Source organism: Bos indicus x Bos taurus, chromosome 10 (genome assembly GCF_003369695.1).
Source record: "Bos indicus x Bos taurus breed Angus x Brahman F1 hybrid chromosome 10, Bos_hybrid_MaternalHap_v2.0, whole genome shotgun sequence".
Classification (NCBI taxonomy): domain Eukaryota; kingdom Metazoa; phylum Chordata; class Mammalia; order Artiodactyla; family Bovidae; genus Bos; species Bos indicus x Bos taurus.
This window is the reverse complement of record NC_040085.1, coordinates 18,883,699-18,898,367: the sequence shown is the minus strand read 5'-3', so window position 1 is coordinate 18,898,367 and position 14,669 is coordinate 18,883,699. Positions and strand designations below refer to the sequence as shown.

General features: G+C 40.8%; 1 long non-coding RNA gene across 1 annotated transcript; it reads right to left on the bottom strand.

The window, feature by feature from the left end:
- Positions 1–1,254: 1,254 nt before the first annotated feature.
- Positions 1,255–4,610, bottom strand: LOC113899967. Its single transcript, XR_003513038.1, has 3 exons — positions 4,517–4,610; positions 2,254–2,471; positions 1,255–1,473 (listed from the first exon to the last, which is right to left on the bottom strand). It is a non-coding gene; the product is annotated as an uncharacterized LOC113899967 (long non-coding RNA).
- Between the last annotated feature and the right edge of the window lie 10,059 nt (positions 4,611–14,669).

Genomic DNA, 14,669 nt, shown 5'->3' with positions numbered 1-14,669 from the left:
GAGAGTCCCTTGGACTGCAAGGAGATCCAACCAGTCCATTCTGAAGGAGATCAGCCCTGGGATTTCTTTGGAAGGAATGATGCTAAAGCTGAAACTCCAGTACTTTGGCCACCTCATGTGAAGAGTTGACTCATTGGAAAAGACTCTGATGCTGGGAGGGATTGGGGGCAGGAGGAGAAGGGGATGGCAGAGGATGAGATGGCTGGATGGCATCACTGACTCGATGGCCGTGAGTCTGGGTGAACTCCGGGAGTTGGTGATGGACAGGGAGGCCTGGCGTGCTGCGATTCATGGGGTCGCAAAGAGTCGGACACGACTGAGTGACTGAACTGAACTGATGTAAAGAACTGACTCATTGGAAAAGACCCTGATGCTGGTAAAGATTGAAGGCAGGAGGAGAAGGTGATGACAGAGGGTGAGATGGTTGCATGGCATCACTGACTCAATGGGCATTAATTTGAGTAAACGCTGGGAATTGGTGATGGCAGGGAAGCCTGGCGTGCTGCAGTCCATAGGGTCGCAAAGAGTCGGACATGACTGAGAAACTGCACTGAACTGAACTGAACTTACATACATACTTGGCCCAAGACAAAGAGAAGATGAGGAGGAGATTTGACGGAAAGTGGAGGTGTTGTGAGTCAACAATAAGATGAAATATCATATCAGCAGCAACATGTGTGAGTAGCCATAATCCCTGGAGCCCTGCACCAACCTCCAAAACATAAAAACTGTGGCTGCTTCATCACAACGACCTTCCAAATGTCACACAAATTTCTTTTGTGGCCAACCCTAAACCAGAACAATACAGGAAGCACATTCTGGGAAAGATATTTCCAGTCAGTTAAGGTAGCTCAAAACTGCTACAATATACTCTATGTTAATTTGGCATCCATCTGTACTCTTTTAACAGCTTTTGAATAAAGAAGAAAGCAAAACTATGTTTCTTGGTAATGTTGTTGTTGCTGTTCAGAAACTAGGTCGTGTCTGACTTTTTGTGACCCCATGGACTGCAGCACAAGGCCTCCTCTATCTTCCACTGTCTCCTGGAGTTTGCTCAAATTCATGTCCATTGATTTGGTGATACTATCCAACTGTCTTATCCTATGCTGCCCTCTTCTCCTTTTGCCTTCAATCTTTCCCAGCTTCAGAGTCTTTTCAAATGATATGGCTCTTCTCATCAAGTGGCCAAAGTGTTGGAGTTTCAGCCTCAGCATCAGTCCTTTCAATGAATATTCAGGGTTGATTTTTTTTTAGGATTGGCTGGGTTGACCTCCTTGCAGTCCAAGGGACTCTCAAGAATCTTCTCCAAAACCACAATTCTTGCTAATATGATGCAGTCGTTCCTTATTCAACCCCAAACAGTCTAAACATATCCTTCAAAGATTATAGCAAGTTCATTTATCCATTTGTGGGTGATGTTATTTTATCTTCTAGCAAAGCCACACTCTTCCACTGTATCCTGTATCTTCACTACTGAGATATAAAAATATATAAGATTGACTTACATTAGCATATCTTGTTACCACACATAGCAAATGGGAGAGGGGAGTTAAAATTGGTTAATATAAATACATAAATATATTTATATAAAATTGAAAAACAAATTTTCATAAGTGCTATTCTTCTTATTTCTGCAAATGACCACATGGTTAGAGCAGGTATTTATAACCACCTTTTCCATTACTCATCCTATAACCTCTTTGCTCATAGCAAGCACTTCCATTCACTGCTATACTTCTCTTCCTATAAAGCAATCTCCTTATTCAGGAGCAATGCTATGAGGAAAGTCATAAATTTGAATAAGGAATTCTGCAGGTCCACCACTCTGGTTTTGGCAGATGTTTGCAAACCATTGTATTCTGGGAAACATCATTAAAATGATACCTAACTTCATATTAGAAGCAATAGAAGCCACCAAAGTATATTTTTTAAAGAGCTTAAAGAAAAAAAGCAAAATATTCAAGCTAGTATCTTATGAGCATAAAAGTATATTTTTTAATTGTGTGTTTGTTATAAATCACTGCTAAGAGTTTTGAAAGTCAATGCACAGACTGATAAACTGTATTTGCCATGCATATTTCTGAAAAAGGACTCAAATGCAGAATATGTTAGAAGTTCCTTTAAATCATTAGGAAAACAGATAATAAAGAATGACAAAATCTTTGAGATTCAACTCAGAAATAAGATATCTGATAGCTAATACATATATAAAGACCTTAACATTATTATTAATTAGGGAAACGAAAATAATACCTTATCTCGGTGTTCCATCTGGGTCCTTTCAGTACTCTGAGTGTATCAATGTGGCTAGGAGAATATGACTCTAGGAAATAGGGAGAAATGACGACTGTCTCCAGGAAACTAAGTGATTAAGTGAATTTTCTAGAAGCTTCCATCATTGAACCAATGTGGAGAAAAGAACAAACAGTAACAAGTCACAGACCTGGACATTGAAGGAGAGGTAGGATTTCCTGGAAAAAAGAAAGTTGGTATTTACTGAGCTTTACTCAATGTGAGGCACTGTGGTTTGTGTTTCAGATTCATTATCTAATTCAAATATCAAATCCCTAAGAGATAGGTTTTATTGTTTCTTTAAAAAAAAATACTTTGGGAATGAGCCCTATCTTTCCTAATTGTGAAAAGCTTCTCTACCTTTTATTATCAGCCAGTTTGTCGCATTTTAGAGGGCTGCTTAGGAGCAAGGTCTGGACTATGGAGAAGCACTTGGCCCCAGAACTGGGTGGCTGGATGTCTCAGTGGTGGTGATACTACTGGTTTAAACTAGACACTAAAGGGAACGAAGAAAGAAATGCCAAAACATAGATTCAACTGTCCCAGGATCAGTAAATGAGGAAAGCATCCACTAACTAGTTCACAGTGCCAAATGCTTTTGTAAGTTTCTTAAGTAATAGTATGCTGGGAAAAGCAAGGACTACAATGAGATTTCATTCCTTAAACACCCCAAGCTTGTTTCCCTATCAAGACCTGTGCCCCTTGTTTTTTCCTCTCTCCTGTGATGCTTTGCTGTTGTTTAGTCACTAAGTCGTGTCTGACTCATCCTCTGTCCATGGGGTTTCCCAGGCAAGAGTACTGGAGTGCATAGCCATTTCCTTCCCTATGGGATCTTCCAGACCCAGAGATTGAGTCCACAGGAAGGTGGATTCCTTACCACTGAGCCAGTGATGCTATCCCCCAAATATGAACATGATGCACCTCTGAATCCCTTCATATTTCAACTCAAATGTCACCCTCCTGGGATCCAGCGTGAGGAACTCCACCCATGGGAAAGGTCATGAGGAAGGAGGCTCGGCACATGCAAAGGCGGGATCGAGCCTCAGGAGTCCCCCTGGATATTCTCGAGCATCTAATCCCAAAACCAGAGTCTGCCTACTTTACTGCTTTGTGCTCTCACCTCTGACTTGATGGGGGCTGTCTCCCACCACCATCTCGCTCTCTCTGAAAAGGAGTTAACTTACAGCTCCAGTTAATAAAGTTCCTGGGCATAATAGGAGTGTTTAAATCCAAACCCCTCCGATGGCTCTCTAACTTGCCTGACAAGTTTACCCGGACTCCTACAGCTATACATACGATTGTTTACAGTCTCCCAACCGTGAGAGGCATGGGAAGCTTAAGATATTCAAATAGCTTAGAGTCTCTCAGAGAGTTAGAAGCTGTCAGAATAAAACTAGTAGAAGATTTCATTAATGAGCCAATGCTTGCTGCCAAGTTTCCACATCCCTTGTATTTCATCCTTGAACATGTATTAATTAATATAGTTGGTATGTAGAAAAAATAAGTAGTGGCCTTGGTGTTAGCAACTTTAAACCCTTAAGGTAATAAATTATTTCCTTTGTTATAAACCCACTGCACCTCTGCCCTATAGGAATGCAACTTTATCTAACACCTTTGGAGGATGGCGCCAAACTTTAAAATAATTACTCTTAGAGAAAATAAGTCTTATGGTTGACAAGCCTTTGTCAGAGTCATAAAATGTTAATAGGCCTTCTGGCCAGAAGATGATGTAAGTCACCTAAACCATTTGTATAAGATAAGTTTGCAGAAAAGAAACCCTGGTTTCGATAAGGATCAAAGACTGCTGACTTTTCATGATTTCACACCCCCTGTTATCCTCTATGTGCAACTTATGGTATAAAAGCCCCTTTGAAAATAAAGCTACGGGCATTGCTCACTGAAGCTTGGCCTCCCCATGTCATTCTTTCTCTCAACCTCTGTCTGAGTCTCCATCTGTAGTGCAGAGGCCCGCCAAGCTTACTAATTTTGCCGGCTTCTAAGATCTGAACGGGGAGGCCTCAGTGTCTCCTCTCCCATGGGAGAACAGAAGGACGCCTGTGGCCTACATAAGTGGTGCAAACTTCTTGGCTTGAAGTTTTATTGGTTTTCCGCGTAAACCAAGCTACTCAGCCTCTTTTCTCCACTGAATTTTCCTGCTGAGCTATCCTCATTCTATTACTCTTTATATCTTTGATTAATATTTAATTAAAGCCAGTGTACTCACCGATGCTGTCTCCCCTTTGAACTCCCTGGATCGGCTGGGGCTGGACCTCGGCATCACCACTTTGTGAATCCTTTGTCGAAATCTGTTTTTCTGACCTAAGAATCAGACTCTATCTAGCACACTGCATGCAGCAAGAATGAAAGCTGATATACTGCCACCTGGTGTCCTGCTCAAACATTTTGTGAGGCTTTCTCTGGCTTCCCTGCTCCCCTCCAGTGATCTTGGATTAAATTGTGGGGAAGCCTAATCACAATAGGAGCTGCCAAGGCTGAACCAGTCAGTAAACTTCCCAGTGCAGAAATCAAGAGGGAGAGGATTCAGGAAACCTGGCTGTTTGTTTTTTCTTTTGCCTGCCATATGTGAAAGTGATTGATTCCAAATGACAAATACAACACGAGATGATTATGGCTGCAGAGTTGTAGGCTACCTTGTACAGAAAGTTTGAAATTGTTGCACAAGATAGATTTTTCTCTATTAAATCAAACTTCATTTACTGCTCTGCCCTTTTCTGTAGTATAGAAATATCCAGAGAAGTGGGAGCAAGATTCAATTATGAAAATACTAATAAACAGTAGTAGCAAACACAGGTTGGTATACTCTTTCTATGTTATAGTATAATACCCATTCTCTCCATATAATACCTTATATTTAAGGTAGTTAACATCAGTTAATGGGAACTGATTTCCCATTAACAGTAAGAAACATGATAGACTGCTGATACTTAGATTAACACATGAAATCTCCTCTGTAAACTGTTAAACAATCCTCAGAAAAATATTGAGCTTTATCTTGTAGATAGACTCCTCTGGAATTTCATTCTGTGGCTTCCTAGCCTCAAAGATTTTGTACATTACCACAGCTGGTTGAGAGCCTGTGACAGAGAAGGTGTTGTACTAAGTGATTTGCACGTGTGTTCACAATTCTTACTGGAACCCCTCAAAGTTGTGTCCATCCTACTTTAGGAAGACAGTGGGGCAAAGTGCTTAAGACCAAAGACTTAAGTTGTATTTCTAGATATAGCTTTCATTAGTTGTGTGACGTTGGGATTGTGACAGTAATTTTTATGCTTCCATTTCCTCATCTCTGCACTATGGTTATTGATAGAATTTATCATGCAGGGTTCTTACAAGAAACGAATGAAGTAATGAATGCTGATGCTGAGCCCAGTGCCCAGCAGAAAGATACTGGCTACTTAGAGAAATAAAATTGAACATGAGACAGTTTCAATACTTGACTGGTATTGCAGAGTAAGTGTCAGAGTGGAGCCCTCCCTCCATACCTTACTTGGAGGAGATGCTCTTCCTCATCCCAAGAGTAACTCTATCTTAACACAGTTTTGTATTGTCTTTAAAGTGCTTATTACTATTTAAAATTGTCTAATTTTTTTAAAGGAAGTTGTTTAATTTGTTCTCCTCCTACTGCATTCTAGGCCTTTTTGTTTTTTAAATTCTCTTCAGTGTTGCATCCTGCATTCCTGAACAATGCACAGCACTCACAGGAGACTATTTATCTATCTATCTATAGATAATTGAGCAGGACCTTATGGGGCAGACCACCCCATCTGCCCCTGCAATGTCCTCTCTCTGCCTCTTGTGTGTAGAAAAACTTTAGCTCCCAGACATTCCCCAAGTCCCAAAGTATAAATTTAATCAGAGAATTGAGAAAATGCAGAAAGAAAACAATCAAGCAAGACAAAACAATAATAGTTTCAGTTCAATTCAGTCGCACAGTCAGGTCCAACCCTTTGAGACCCTATGGACTGCAGCACACCAGGCTTCCCTGTCCATCACCAACTCCCAGAGCTTGCTCAAACTCATGTCCATAGAGTTGGTAATGCCATGCAACCATCTCATCCTCTGTCATCCCCTTCTCTTCCTGCCTTCAATCTTTCCCAGCATCAGAGTGTTTTCCGATGAGTCAGTTCTTTGCATCAGGTGGCCAAAGTATTGGAGCTTCAGCTTCAGCATCAGTCCTTCCAATGAATATTCAGGACTGATTTCCTTTACAACTGACTGGTTTGATCTCCTTGTAGTGCAAGGGACTCTCGTGAATCTTCTCCAATAGTTTAGCCATTAAACAAAGTCAAGGACCTTCAGATCCCCCCCAAGGACGGTGTGTAACATTCTGAGACATGTTCTTTGAGCTGTTTTGCAGAATCTGAAACCCCTACCAAGTGGAATAAGTTACCTGTATGTGCTCATAAGTGCTAGACCTCAGACTGTGTGTGTTAGTCACTCAGTCGTGTCCAACTCTTTGTGATCTCATGAGCTGTAGCTGCCAGGGTCCACTGTCCATGGAATTCTCCAGGCACGAATATTGGAGTGGGTTGCCATTTCCTTCTCCAGGGGATCTTCCTTCTCTAGGGATCAAACCTGGGGCTCTTGAATTGCAGGTGGATGCTTTACTGTCTCAGCTACTCTGGAAGCACCAGATCTAAGACTGGTTGTAAACAAAAGGTTGATTGTGCTGACTCCTGATTAACTCACCAGCAATGAATCAGAAGAATGTCCACAAGCTGATTATGAACCCCATAACTCCCTTCCCTCACCTTATCTTTAAAACATTTTCCCCACAGCCATCTGGGAATTCTAGGATTTTGAGTCCTGGCTGCATGGACTACTTGCTTGGTGCCCTGTGATAAACACTGCATTTTGCTTCACTGCAACCCACATGAGCAAGTGGGCCCAGGAATGGTTCAGCAATATATATTGTTGTTTAGTCGTTAAATCATGTCTGACTTTTTTGTGACCCGGTAGACGGTAGCTTGCCAGGCTCTGCTATCAACAGGATTTCCTAAGCAAGAATACTGGAGTGGGTTGCCATTTCCTTCTCCGTGGTATCTCCCTGACCCAGTGATCTAACTTGTGTCTCCTGCTTTTCAGGTGGATTCTTTACCAGTAAGCCACTTGGGAAACTAATATATATGTGTGTGTAGTGCAAAAGATAAAAGTATTTCTAGAGTTCACACTACTCAAACTCTAAAATAAAAGATTAAGTTGGACTCATTTTGATTTGTTAATTGAGAGTTGTCAACATTTTTACCATGCAAGCCACTTCAGGCAGATTGATTTAATTTATCTAGTGGTCAATTGGCTTGGCCTCTATTTCAGATAATTAAGATAGCTTTAGATTTCAGGATTCTGTCATATTAGTTGAAGGAATGCTTCCTGCTATTGGAGCCCTATACTTCCTGATTTGGACACAGACCCTCCAAGATGTGGGTAAATTTATCAAGGAATTAGTAGTCTCATCAGAAATAAGCTCCATAGCAAATGAGTTTTCTGAATGGTGTGGTCATGTCCTCAAAATCCTTTCCTCTAGTGGGCTGATTGCTGTGATCTGGAGAAAAGAAAAAAGAAATCAATCTGTAGTGACTTCTGTGTGTCAGGGCTTCACAGGTGGTGCTAGTTGGTAAAGAACTGGCCTGCCAATGCAGGAGATGTAAGAGACATGCGTTCAATCCCTGGGTCACGGTTTAGACACGGGTTTGATCCATGGAGGAGAGCATGGTAACCCACTCTGGTATTCTTGCCTGGAAAATCCCAATTACAGTAGAGCCTGGTGGGCTTCAGTCAATGGGTTGCAAAGAGTCAGACACAACTGGGCAACTAACAATACATTACACTATTGTTAGTCTCATGTCCCCTCCTGAAACATACATTTATACTTCTAAATAGGAGACATTAATGAGACTTTTCAGATATTCCTTTATTAACCATAGCTGCATCTCTTTTCTTAGGAAGGTAAGTCAAGAGTTAGCTGTTGAGACCTTCCAATCCTGTTTCTCTTTCAGAACATGAGTTAAGTTTCAGTATTCATGAGCTTTCCCCGTGGCTCAGACAGTGAAAAATCTACCTGCAATGCCGGAGACCTGAGTTTGACCTCTGAGTTGGGAAGATCCCCTGGAGGAGGGCATGGAAAGCCTCTCCAGTATTCTTGCCTGGAGAATCCCCATGGACAGAGAAACCTGGCGGGCTACAGTCCATGGGGTTGAAAAGAGTCGGATACAACTGAGCGACTGAGCACACAAGTGGAAGGCACTGCTCTGATTTTTATCACCTACCCCATACTGTTTAGGTGAGATGAGATGAGGTGGTTAGATAACATTACTGAGTCAATGCACATGAATTTGAGCAAACTCCGGGGCATAGTGGAGGACAGAGGACACTAGCGTGCCTGGGGTCACAAACAGTCAACTTAGCGACTGAACAACAACCATGCTGTTTCCTTTGCTTATTTCAGTTGTTCACTGGAAAGAAGGTTTTGCAGTCAATCTGCAGTACCAGATTCTAAGAAGTAGATTTAGATTCTGAACAGTCTTAATGCTATCTTGTACTAATAAATTTTCCTGGATGCATTTTATTTTTCCAACTACATATTGAGCTCACAGATAACGTTGCTTTTATAATTTTCAAAGGTTCTAGGGAAATTGTGGGCCCCAAATCACGTGTTTAAATAAATATGTACATGTTGAGTTAAACTAACGTTCTACCTGGACTGTAACAGATAAGACAGAACAAAATTCTTATTTATTTTTAAGCAACTCTACTGAGGTATAAGTGACATTCCCTAAAATTCATCCATTTTGAATTTCCAGTTTAATAATTTTTAGTAAATTATCCTTCATCCCCAATTATAGTTCTTTATTTCCATGCTTGGCCCCATAGCTACCACTGACCACATTTATAATTTTATAAGTTCCTTTTGTGAATATTAAGGGTGGGGAGATTTGGGAAAATAGCATTGAAACATGTATAATATCATGTATGAAACAAGTCGCCAGTCCAAGTTCGATGCACGGTACTGGATGCTTGGGGCTGGTGCACTGGGACAACCCAGAGGGAGGGGAGGGGAAGGAGAAGGGTGGAGGGTTCAGGATGGGGAACGCGGGTATACCTGTGGTGGATTCATTTCGATGTTTGGCAAAACTAATACAATATTGTAAAGTTTAAAAATAAAATAAAATTTAAAAAAAAAGAAAAAAAATATGCAATCTTGTGTCTGGCTATTATTCCTTAACATAATTTTTAAAAATTATTTATCTTGTAGCATACTTTAGTATTTCACTTATATTTATTGATGAATAGCAATTCACTGGCAAATGAATTACATTTCGTTTATCCATTCACCAGATGTTGCACGTTTTGGTGCTATTAGGAAGAATAACCATAAAGTAAGTTCCCAGTATTTTTAGAATATACCTTTGCTAGCACTTACACATTTACTGAGTGTCACAAATGTAGGTGGTGTGGCAGATTCCAAACACTATAGACTACTTAGCCAGATAGATATGCAATGTGATTTTTACTATGCCGCCTACCATATGTGTGATCTCAAATTTACTTGATCTCTTTCAGCTTAAGTTTCTTGTTTGTAAGTTGGAAATAATATCTCTATTGCATAACTTTTCTATTAGAATGCTGTGCAGAAAAATAATTTAACCATAAGACTTGTGCACATTTATAAATTGGGATTTGAAAGTTTATAAATTTTATTGAAATTTTATGTAAAAGATTCCTAACCAAAGTGTGTTTCCTTCCATATTTGCAATTCCAATCTCTCTCAAGTTGAATAATAGCAGCCCATCCTAAGGCAACCCAGTTCTGAAAGGTTGTCGGCTCTCTTTGCATTGTGAGCTCGTGAGAGATATCCTTAATGTTTGTGAAGTTGGTCTCAAGAAAGCAGAATTTGATCCCTCCTTGAACCACAGGAAACTGATTCGAGGGCAGAAATGGGGTATTTCTAGCACATGTATGTGTTATCCTCTCTTATTGGCTGGGCAACCAGATGCAGAATCCTATTACCTGAAGCAGAATGTTCCACAGATCTAGGCTGTAGAACTTTCCATGTTGGAGATACTTGATCAGGATAAATGGAGAGGAGAACTTTTCTAGCCTCATTACTGATCCTGTGGTTTCATCCTGGTCATAAGTCCAGAGGCTGCTGAAGACATTCTGAGCAGTCTGGGATGGTGATGGGCAAGGTGGGGGTGGGGCACAGTCAGGCACCTCCAGGTTCTAATATTTGGGAATGTGAAGACAACGAATACTCTGTAGATAAATTATTTTCTATGTATGACCTTGTCTTTCTGAACAGGAGTGAACAGGCTCTTGACTGTGGAACAGCGTCCTCCTTCGCTATGTTCAGAAAAGATAGAGTCCCAATTTCACCTGCAGTTCCCCTTCCAGCTCTTTCTATGTTTTACACAGTACAGATGGGAACCTGCAAAAAGCCCCCAAGAACCTGTTTGTAGTGAATGTAAATGGGGATGAAAAAGAGCAAGGACAAGTGAGAGTCACTCTGAATACTAAGGAGGGCTACAGCTCCCTGTATATCAGAGGACTGAAGACTCAGCCACATACTTCTGTACCTCCACACAGTGCCGCTAAGCCCACTGCAAGCCCAAAGCCTTGCCTGCTTCTGCTCTGGGACCAGGGTTGAGGAAGAGCTATGTGTGGATTGGAAAAGGGAAAGCCAATGAACCACAGTGTTTTCAGTAATCAGGGGGAAGTGGAAATAGATTAATAGGCATTCCAGTCACTGTAGTTCCCTCAACTAACTAGACTGTACTGAACATCACTAACCTTGACTTCCACCAGTATATTGGCCTCAGTGAGTCAGATCTCTAGCCTCTTTTCCCATGGTTTAAAATGCACTAAATGATTACTCAAAGATATCAAGCAAAATAATGTGGTTCAACTAGGTCAACATTTAAACTCCACTGTTGCTACATCCTAAGAGCTAGACCTTCTGTGGTGTTTCTTCACATTCATGAATGAGACATGGACAGACACCTTCTTCTCACACACCTGGCAAGAAAATCTGCATGTTTTATACCAGAACAGTTGATTATGCCTCATTAAGTCATTGGTGAGAGTTTGATTTTTGCCAGAGTCCAACTCCAGCAGCCAGGGATTCAATTTGGAGAGGTGAATGGTGTCGGCGAATGAGACAGCCTCTCAGTTTTCTTGGACTGCCTATTTATTTCAAGTTTAAGATTCTCTTCTATACTTTTACAAAAACATTAGGCCAGAGGTTTGACATTTTCAGTTCCCCCTCTCCCAGATTTATTATCTCCATAAATCATTGTTGCTCTTCAAACAGAGTTCCTGCTTCAATGATTCTCTCGGAATTGGCCTTATCATCTATTATCTACTTCCTCTAATGTGTCCTATAGTTAACTTGTGATTACATAGTAACTCATGCTACATTCCTCAGTTTACTACTTATCTTCCTAAATCCTGTTTGCCCCTAACATCCTGAGCTCACTGTCTCTTAAAAAGGCTTCTAGCTATAGTCTCTAAAAATTTCTAATTTCTATAAGCTATAATAAAATATGCTAACTTTACAACATTCCTTAAATCTTTAACTTCTAACTGTTTTAATTATTTCTAAGCCCTAAATTCAGTAAACTCTTTTGCCATAAACATTCTCCTCACAAATAAGCTTCAGATATCAATTCCTCCCATGGCCTCAAGCTACGGCCTATGTGCTCATCCTGGAACACTCTTTTGTAAAAGTCCTTGAACAAATGTCAATGATTAACTTTATGAATTATTTTCTGAGCCCAGCTGCAGAAGGCTTTGTGCCTCCTCATGCTCCTCTCAAGAACAATAAGCACATTACTATTCCTTTTCAGTCAACTCAGCCGAGGAGAGGAAAAGACAAGTCAGAATTACAAGGCCTAACTCCTTAATCCCGGGTCCGTGCCTGGGGAATGAGGAGAGGGGGCTGGGGCCGTGCCTCCATTTTGTCAGTAATGCCTAATGTGGCTCCCGACAGATTTTGGTTTAGTTCAACCTTCTCACTGCATGTCTACCTGTATTTCATTTCTTCTCATATGAAGCTATTTGCATTTTTAAAACCCACTTTTGATATCTGAAAGGAACATTGATAGGGGAAGTCCACCACTGTCTTCTGAGAAACCTGTATGTGGGTCAAGAAGCAACAGTTAGAATCAGACATGGAACCACAGACTGGCTCAAAATTGGGAAAGGAGTATGTCAGGGCTGTATATTGTCACCCTGCTTATTTAACTATATGCAGAATACCTCATGCAAAACCCTGGGCTGGATGAATCACAATCTGGAATCAAGATTTCTGGGAGAAATATCAATAACCTCAGATATGCAGATGACACCACGCTTACGGTAGAAAGCCAAGAGGAACTAAAGAACCTCTTGATGAGGGTGAAAGAGGACAGTGAAAAAGCTGGATTAAAACTGAAAATTTGAAAAACTAAGATCATGACATTATGTCCCATCACTTTATGGCAAATAGGCAGGGGAAAAGTGGAAGCAGTGGCAGATACTATATTCTAGGTATGCAAAGTCCCTGCATGGTGACTGCAGCCATGAAATTAAAGGATGCTTGCTTCTTGGAAGAAAAGCTCTTACAAACCTAGACAGTCTATTAAAAAGCAAAGACATCACTTTGCTGACAAAGATCTGTATAGTCAAGACTATCATTTTCGCAGTAGTCATGTATGGATGTGAGAGTTTGACCATAAAGTCTGAGCATTGAAAAATTGATGCTTTTGAGTTGTGGTGCTGGGGAAGACTCTTGAGAGTCTTTGGACATCATGGAGATCAAAACCATCAATTCTAAAGGAAATCAACCCTGAATATACTTTGGAAGACTGCTGCTGAAGCTCCAATACTTTGGCCATGTGATGTGAAGAGCCAGCTCATTTGAAAAGATCCTGATGCTGGAATAGATTGAGGCAGGAGGAGAAGATGGTGACAGAGGACAAGATAGTTGGATGGCTTCACTGACTCAGTGAACATCAATTTGACAAACTCTGGGAGATAGTGAATACAGGGAAGCCTGGCATCCTGCAGTCCATGGGGCCTCAGAGTCGAACACAACTTAGTGACTGAACAACAACAACAACTTAATTAGAATACAGAAAAGAGGAGAGGGGCAACCAGAGTGGGTCACTTGGAACTTTGGCACAAAAATGTACTTAACCTAGAGTGCCCGTTATAGGTGACCACTGGATAAATGAACCCCTGAAAACACTCATCAAATTAGAATGGGAAGAAATTCAACCCTGGTAAGAATGGGGAGGAAATATGGCATAAAAGTCTCAAGGTAGGATTTGTTCCAATTGCTGTCCTCCAGGGGGTGATGTTGCATAAACTGGAAATGTCACCTCCAGCAAAAGTTCCATTTCACTCCTATGAGCTTCTGTATCTCTCAGCTCACTGAGGTACACATTTGAATAGGTTCAACACTAGAAGCCATCATTGTCAAGGAAGAATTTCTGCCTGACAGTCACTATAATTTGCTTAAATAATGATCTTTTGAATCTCAGATTTCCTTGTAATAGCACTCAGCACACTGGCGCATTCCCTCCTGCTCCTTAGGGAAGATCTTCCACAATATGGCTCTCATCTTAATTTCTGCATAGTCAGATTCTCCACCACCCTTCTCCTGTTGGGAATGCTCTTCATAGGGAATCAGTAACATTACATTCCATGCTCCTGCCTCTATAGAACAAACCAGTTCTGGTTGAAATCTGAACAGAGACATTGTCTTATTATAGACAGATTTGTCCTGGTTTCATTGATTTAGCGCTACTGTTTCAGGAAGAACTGGAGGCCAGTCAGTGACCCGCCTGACAATCACATCACTGGCTCTAAAGGGGCCCCCTGAAGTGGAGGTACAACTATTCCTACCTCTACTGAACTTCCTTATCTCTTCTTGTATGTCCAGACAATAGAATATGAAGGAATAAAAGGCTTTGTTTATCCAGTGGTCACCTATAACAGGCATTCTAGGTTAAGTGCATTTTTGTGCCAAAGTTCCAATTGACCCACTCTGGTTGCCCCTCTCCTCTTTTCTCTCTTCTAATTTTATTTCTCTAATATACACTGTGTGGCCAATAATAATTATTATTACTTTTATTTTTCTACACTGTCTCTCACAGTTCCTTTAGTCAACATTTGCAACGGTCTCGAACTGTCCATCTGTTCCTGAGAGTCTGCAGATCACTTCAGTTTTACTTCAGTGAAAATATACAAGTCCTCATTTTCTATCCCCTTTACCTCTAAATTCATATACAGGGAACCATTATTAATCATAGACTCTGAGAAAAAGCAGAATTTTTTTTCATATGCTTTAAAAAATACTTATTGTTCTTTTAAAATAA